The sequence below is a fragment of the Rhinopithecus bieti genome, unplaced genomic scaffold (assembly GCF_001698545.2).
Source record: "Rhinopithecus bieti isolate Rb0 unplaced genomic scaffold, ASM169854v2 scaffold_28055, whole genome shotgun sequence".
NCBI lineage: Eukaryota > Metazoa > Chordata > Mammalia > Primates > Cercopithecidae > Rhinopithecus > Rhinopithecus bieti.
The window spans coordinates 467,792-474,725 of record NW_016812914.1 but is presented as its reverse complement, the minus strand read 5'-3'; positions in this window follow the sequence as shown (position 1 = coordinate 474,725).

Here is a 6,934-nt window from a genome sequence, read left to right as displayed (position 1 = left end):
CAAACTGGAGTGCAGTGGCCGGATCTCAGCTCACTGCAAGCTCCGCCTTTCGGGTTCACGCCATTCTCCTGCCTCAGCCTCCCGAGTAGCTGGGACTATAGGCACCCATCACCTCGCCCGGCTAGTCTTTTGTATTTTTTTAGTAGAGACGGGGTTTCACCGTGTTAGCCAGGATGGTCTCGATCTCCTGACCTTGTGATCCGCCCGTCTCGGCCTCCCAAAGTGCTGGGATTACAGGCTTGAGCCACCGCGCCCGGCCGAGGGGCTCTGATCTTAACGTCTGGGAATCTATGACGGGATTTAAGCAGGAAGAGAGACTTGATCATGGAAAATTTTTTTAAAAAGAAACAATCAGGCCATGCACAGTGGCTCAAAACTGTAATCCCAGTACTTTGGGAGGCTGAGATGGGCAGATTGCTTGAGCCCAGGAGTTCTGACACCAGCCTGAGCAACATGGTGAAACCTTGTCTCTACTAAAAGTATTAAAACTTAGCTGTGTGCAGTGGCGGGCACCTGTAATCCCAGCTACTCAGGAGGCTGAGAATCACTTGAACCCAGGAAGTGGAGGTTGCCATGAGCCGAAATTGCACCACTGCACTCCAGCCTGGGTGACAGAGTAAGACTCTGTCTCCTAAAAAAAAAGGAAAGAAAGAAAAAAACTCCCAACATTTGTTGTGATAAGCCAATGAGATTCAGAATGATTTGTTATGTGGCATTAACACAGCACTCGCTGACTGCTACAAGTCTCCGTCAACTGATGGAGAGTTCCCCAAGGCCAGGCTCCTTTTGACAGATGAGAAAATGGAGGCCAGGGACGTAGTCAACATTCTTCATCCCGTCTGGACCAGCCCCATCTACACATCTCTGAAATCTCTAGCTAGGCAGGAATCCGGACTCCTGTAGCTGCTCTGTGAATTAAGAAACTCAAGGGGTTCCAATAGGTTCTGTGGTAAATTGCCCATGAAAGTACCAGAGGAAACCTAGCTCAGAGGGGAGAAGATCTGTGATGATATATCTCCAGGAAGGAAAAAAAAAAAAAAAAAGATTTGGGAGCTCAGCAGCAGAATGTTCTATAAGAACCTTTTAAAAGCAAACACAGGAGACACGAGCAGTTTTTAAAATGACAGACAATACAAAGGAAGATAATATATTTAAAACCTATATCAGTTGTTAACAGACCATAAAAATACAGCTACATTAATCTGAGCTGTCTGTCATGGGCTCTCAGAGCAGCTGTGTGATTTTATAGTTTCGCTCCTGCCGGTTTCTTGACACTTTCACAAATACATCTCAATTTATTTGGATAAGGACAATAGAAAAATATTGCTCTTGTTTTTTCATTGATTCTCTCTTTCTTCTCCCTCTTCTTCCTCTGCCACTCTCCAAACAGCTGGGAGATCTTACCAGGCTGGCTGAGTGCCGGTGGGGAGGGGGTCTTTTTTATTTTATTTTTTTATTCCACTGGGAGAAAAGTTTCCATGGGGGTTTACCTTCCCCACTGAGTCTCAGGCTGGTGGGGAAATAGCCGATTGGCACCAGTTGCTGCTGTGTGTCTGTGGTCCAGTGTCTCACCTTCTCTGAGGTTTGTTAGCAAAGAGTCTACACACACCTGCTCCTGATTTCAGTTTCTTTTTTTTTCTTGGTTTTTTTTTTTTTTTTTTTGAGATGGAGTTTCACTCTTATTGCCCAGGCTGGAGTGCACTGGCGTGATCTCACTGCAGCCTCCGCCTCCCAGGTTCAAGCGATTCCCCTGCCTCAGCTTCCCGAGTAGCCAGGATTACAGGCACCCACCAGCACACCTGGCTAATTTTTTTTGTATTTTTAGTAGAGACGGGGTTTCACCATGTCGGCCAGGCTGATTTCAAACTCCTGACCTCAGGTGATCTGCCCGCCTCGGCCTCCCAAAGTGCTGGGATTATAGGTGTGAGCCACTGTGCCCGGCCCTGATCTGAGTTTCTTTCTTCCTGGAGAGGCCTCATCGCCAAGTCCTGCCCTCCTTAGTCATGGCAAAATCCATGCCTCTTAGAATCCTCCATGTCCCCCGTACCCCACCCTCTCCTCCTTGCCCTCCCCTCCTCTTCATCTCCCCATTACTCACTCTGCTCCAGCCACATGGACCTCCTCGCTGTTCCTCCAGCAGTCCAGGTGCGGTCCTGCCCAAGGGCCTTGGCACATGTGGTGCCCTCCATCTGAAAGTCCTCCCTCCATCCTCCCCAGGACTCCTCCCTCCCTCCCTCCCTCCCTCCCTCCTTTCCTTCCTTCCTTCCTTCCTTCCTTCCTTCCTTCCTTCCTTCCTTCCTTTTTTTCTCCCTCTGTTGCCCAGACTTGGGTGCAGTGGCGCCATCTCTGCTCACGACAACCTCTGCCTTCTGAGTTCAAGTGATTCTCCTGCCTCAACCTCCTGAGTAGCTGGGATTACAGGCATGAGTCACCGCACCTGGCCATCCTTTCTGTTTCAGCTGTCAGCTCAAAAGACCACCACTTCCTCAAAGAGCCACCACCCTGCAACCACCCTGGGCTAAACAAGCCTCCTGTATCCCTCCATTCACATCACATCATGTTCTGTGTCTGTCCCAGCATGTCACTAGTTGAAAATAGCTTAGGCCAGGCGTGGGGGCTCACGCCTATAATCTCAGCACTTTGGAAGGCTGGGGTAGGAGGATTGCTTGAGCCCAGTTCAAGACCAGCCTGGGCAACATATTGAGATTTCATCTGCACAAAAAATTTAAAAATTAGCCAGGTGTAGTGGTACATACCTGTAGTCCCAGCTACTGGGGAGGCCGAGGTGGGAGGATCCCTTGAGCCCAGGAGGTTGAGGTTGCAGTGAGCCGTGATTGTACCACTGCACTACAGCCTCAGCGACAGAGCGTGACTCTGTCTCAAAAACAGAAAAGAGGCCAGGTGCGTTGGCTTATGCCTGTGATCTCAGCACTTTGGGAGGCCAAGGCGGGCAGATCACTTGAGGTGAGGAGTTCGAGACCAGCCTGGGCAACATGGTGAAACCTCGTCTCTACTAAAAACACAGAAATTAGCCGGGTGTGGTGGCAGGCGCCTGTAATCCCAGCTGCTCAGAACACCGAGGCAGGAGACTAGCTTGAATCTGGGAGGCGGAAGTTGCAGTGAGCTGAGATCATGCCACTACACTTCAGCTCTGGGCAAAGGAGCGAGACTCTGTTCCGAACAAAGAAAAGAAATTAGCTTATTCGTTTATTGTCTGACCCTCACACCAGAATGAGCCCCATAAACTCAGAGGATTTTTTTTTTCTTGGCTTCTTGTGTTTACTGGTACACACCAGATGCTCAATACATTCTAGTGAAGGGAATGAATTCAAAGGGAAGTGAAAGTGAACAGGACTCTCCTAGCAAGAGGAATTGCTGGGATAAGGGCTTGGAGGTGGGGACTTGTGATGGGAAATTGTGAACTCCAAGCGTTTGAAGTGGGAGCCCAGCCTCCTCCCGTTCCATGGTCAGTTTCCACATCTGACCACTCAGGCATCACAGACGCCATCTCCAGCACCGTGTTGGTCACTCTGGGGGCTGCTGCCTGTCCCCATGTGGCCCCCTTCCCATGACAGCCTCCTGGCCTGAGACCACAGGTGGCTCCTTTGCTCCAGCCCTGCCTTCCTGCCTCTCCATTGGAGGCATCCCAGACGACGCTGCTGCCACAGATGAAACACACTTGGTGCTGGGGAAGGCCCGGCACAGATGTCCCCGGAATGGAACATCTGGGCCGCATGTTGCTGGCAGCTGGTGGGAACCAGGACGCCGCGAAGTGCAGCCACATTGGGAGGCTGGGTGGCCCTGAGCCACCTCCTGGTCCCGCCATCTGTCTGCGGTCAAAGATTCCCTGATGGTTTTTCTGGGTTAAGGAGGAAAGGACCTAAAACTGACTGTCATTTCTAATTTCTCCATCTCCCTCCCTCCCCACTTCCTTCCATCGTCGAGACCTGAGGCTGTCACTCTTAATTATGCCCTGGATCCAAGCACATTGTTCCAGCTCACTCCCACTGCCCTGCCCGAGCCAAGCCAGCACCATCATTTGCCTGGACTAGTGCAATAGCACCTACTGGTTAGGTCTCAGCTACTTCCCTGACCTGGCCTCCTCTTGCTCTTCCTACCTCACTAACTCTGTTCCGGCCACGCTAGTCTATCTGCTGTTGTTTGAATATGCCAGGTATGCGGAAGCCTCAGAGGCTTTGCACTGGCTGTTCCCTCTGCCTAGAATGATCTGCTCCCCAGATCTCCCTATGACTCGCTCCTCCTCATTCTCCAAATTCCTGCTCAAATATCACCTCCTCCAAGAAGCCTGCCTGATTTCCCTTGCACATTCAATCTCCATGGCCTCTCTGACCCCAACTTCTCCCTCTCTGCTCCAGCTGCACAGGCCTCCTTGCTGTTCCTCCAACACACCAGGCACAGTCCTGTCCCAGAGCCTTTACCTGGGCTGTGCCCTCTTCCCAGAACCCTCTTCTCTTTTGCCTGGGAAATTTCTGCTTATCTTCTTAACCCCAGCTCCAGTGTCCATACCCCAGCTCCTCTCCCCAGACTCCCCCAGATCCCAAGGGCCTGGGTGTGTCTGTGTCTGGCTGTGTCTCCACAGCAGCCTGGAACCCCTTGGGAGCCCCTTTGTATACAGCTGGTCACAATGGTCATCTTAAACCATTTCCTGACCTGAATTCACTTTTCCTTTTCAGATGCCTCTCAGCCTGCGTTTCCTTCCAGAATTTCCATGAACCAGGGGGCTGGCTGCAGTGTCTGTTTGGAAGACGTGGCTGGAAGTATGAGGGGTCTGCCTTGAAGATGAGTTTACATGGCAGGCTCACCTTTTAAACTTGGATGGTCAGTTTCTTTAGGGTGGCTTTGGAGTTCCTGATAAAGGTTTTAAAGGAGTTGAAAGCCCCCCAAACCATCCCCTTGGAAGTGCCCATCTCCCCCTCTGGTTACCCGGGGTCCCATCCCTCTCTGGGTATCTCCTTCGTGGTCCCAGTTCCCTGCTCCGATCCCCCAGTGTGGACGTCACTTCAGGGGGCATTGAACTACATGGTCAGAGGTAAAGACAAGCCTGGTCGCTAACACTGATCCTGGAGCCACGTGGCCTGGGTTCGCGTCCCAGGTTGCGTCTTTTGTTCATAGTGTGTGATCTTGACCTCTCTGGGTCTCAGTTTCCCTATCTTTAAAATTCGGATAATGGAAGCTCACGCCCATGATCCCAGCACTTAGGGAGGCTGAGGCAGGAGGGTTGCTTGAGTGCAGGAGTTCACGACTAGCCTGACCAATATAGTGAGATCCCCATCTCTTTGAAAAAAACATTTTTTAAAATTAGGTGGGCGTGGTGATGCATGTTTGTGGTCCCAGCTACCGGGGAGGCTGAGGTGAGAGGATCGCTGAGTCTAGGGGGAAGAGGTTGAGGCTGCAGTGAGCTATGATTGAAGGACTGCACTCCAGCCTGGACAACAGAGTGAGATCTTGTCTCTTAAATGAATAAATACATAAATAAAATGGGCATAATGGCACCTCCCTGTCCACTTTATGTTAAAGGGTTAAATGGCTTCATATGTGTTTATACCTAAAACAGGGGGTTGCAAACCACTGAATTATGAGCTGCTGCTATTCTTCCTGTTTCCATTTTTTCTTATCTCCCAGGGCTCAACCTGGCCACGCTGTCCTCTGCTCCTGAGTACAGGGTCTCGGCCCCTCAGGTCCCGCTCTGCAGCAGCCTGGAAGAAGGTTCTAGAAGAAAGGGGAGGGGCTGCCTGATGGCTGCTCTCCTTGCCACATTTGCAGAGTGAGCCGAATGTATTTACTTAGAACAGAGGTTTTTGTTGTGGACTTTGGGGAGTTTGGTGGGGGGAGGGAGCAGTTGAAGCCCCCCCACCAAGACAGCCCCTCTGACGGACTAGAGCCGCTCCAGCATCGCCAGGGACGAAGGAATTAAAAATCAAGATCCCATTCCAGACATCCCGCTTCGCGTTGGGTGGCGGGGACCTTGAAGAAACCCCTAGAAGTGACCCCGGGGGTGACCTTTGCCAGTAGCCTCGCTCAGCCAATGAGGAAGCCCACTGCGGGTGCTTGGAAACGGTTTCCATGACACCCAGGAGCCGCCAGTCCCTGGAAGGGCCTGGTCTGAGAGTGAGGGGCTGGAGTGGGGGGCGGGGGGCCAGAAGCTTGCTCGGTAACCATGGCAACGCCAGCAGCTGCAGGAGGCAGGCCCAGCTGGCACGGAGGCGCCTGCCCCTCTTCCCTCCCCACCGTCCCGGCGCAGCCGCCACCTCCGGGCTCTCCTTCTGGCACAAACAGGAAGGCTGAGGCCCAGGGACATCTGTCATCCGCTTCAGGTTGCCCTCCCGGAATGAGAACTGCACCCTACAGGGTGTTAGCACTGGGGGCCCCGGTGGAAAAAGGCCGGGTCTTAGGAAGCAGAGCAACAGGGCCGGGCGTATGGCGGCTCACACCTGCAATCCCAGCACTTTTGGAGACCAAGGCGGGAGGATCGCTTGAGGCCAGGAGTTCAAGACCAGCCTGGGTAACATAGTGAGACCCCGTCTCTACTAAAAATATATATTAAAAAAAAAAAGAAGAAGAAGAAGAAGAAAAGAAAAAAATTAGTCAGGCGTGGTATCAGACACCTGTTATCCCAGCTACTTGGGAGGCTGAGGCATGAGAATCACTTGAACCCAGGAGGCGGAGGTTGTGGTGAGCTGAGATTGTGCCACTGCACTCCAGCCTGGGACACAGAGTGAGACTCTGTCTCAAAAGAAAAAAGAAAGCCATGGGACCAGGCCTGGTGCCTCATGCCTGTAATCTGAGAGAGAGAGAGAGAGAGAGAGAGAGAGAGAGAGAGAGAGAGAGAGGAAAGAAGAAAGGAAGGAAGGGAGGGAGGGAGGAAGGAAGGAAGGAAGGAAGGAAGGAAGGAAGGAAGGAGGGAAAGGAGGGA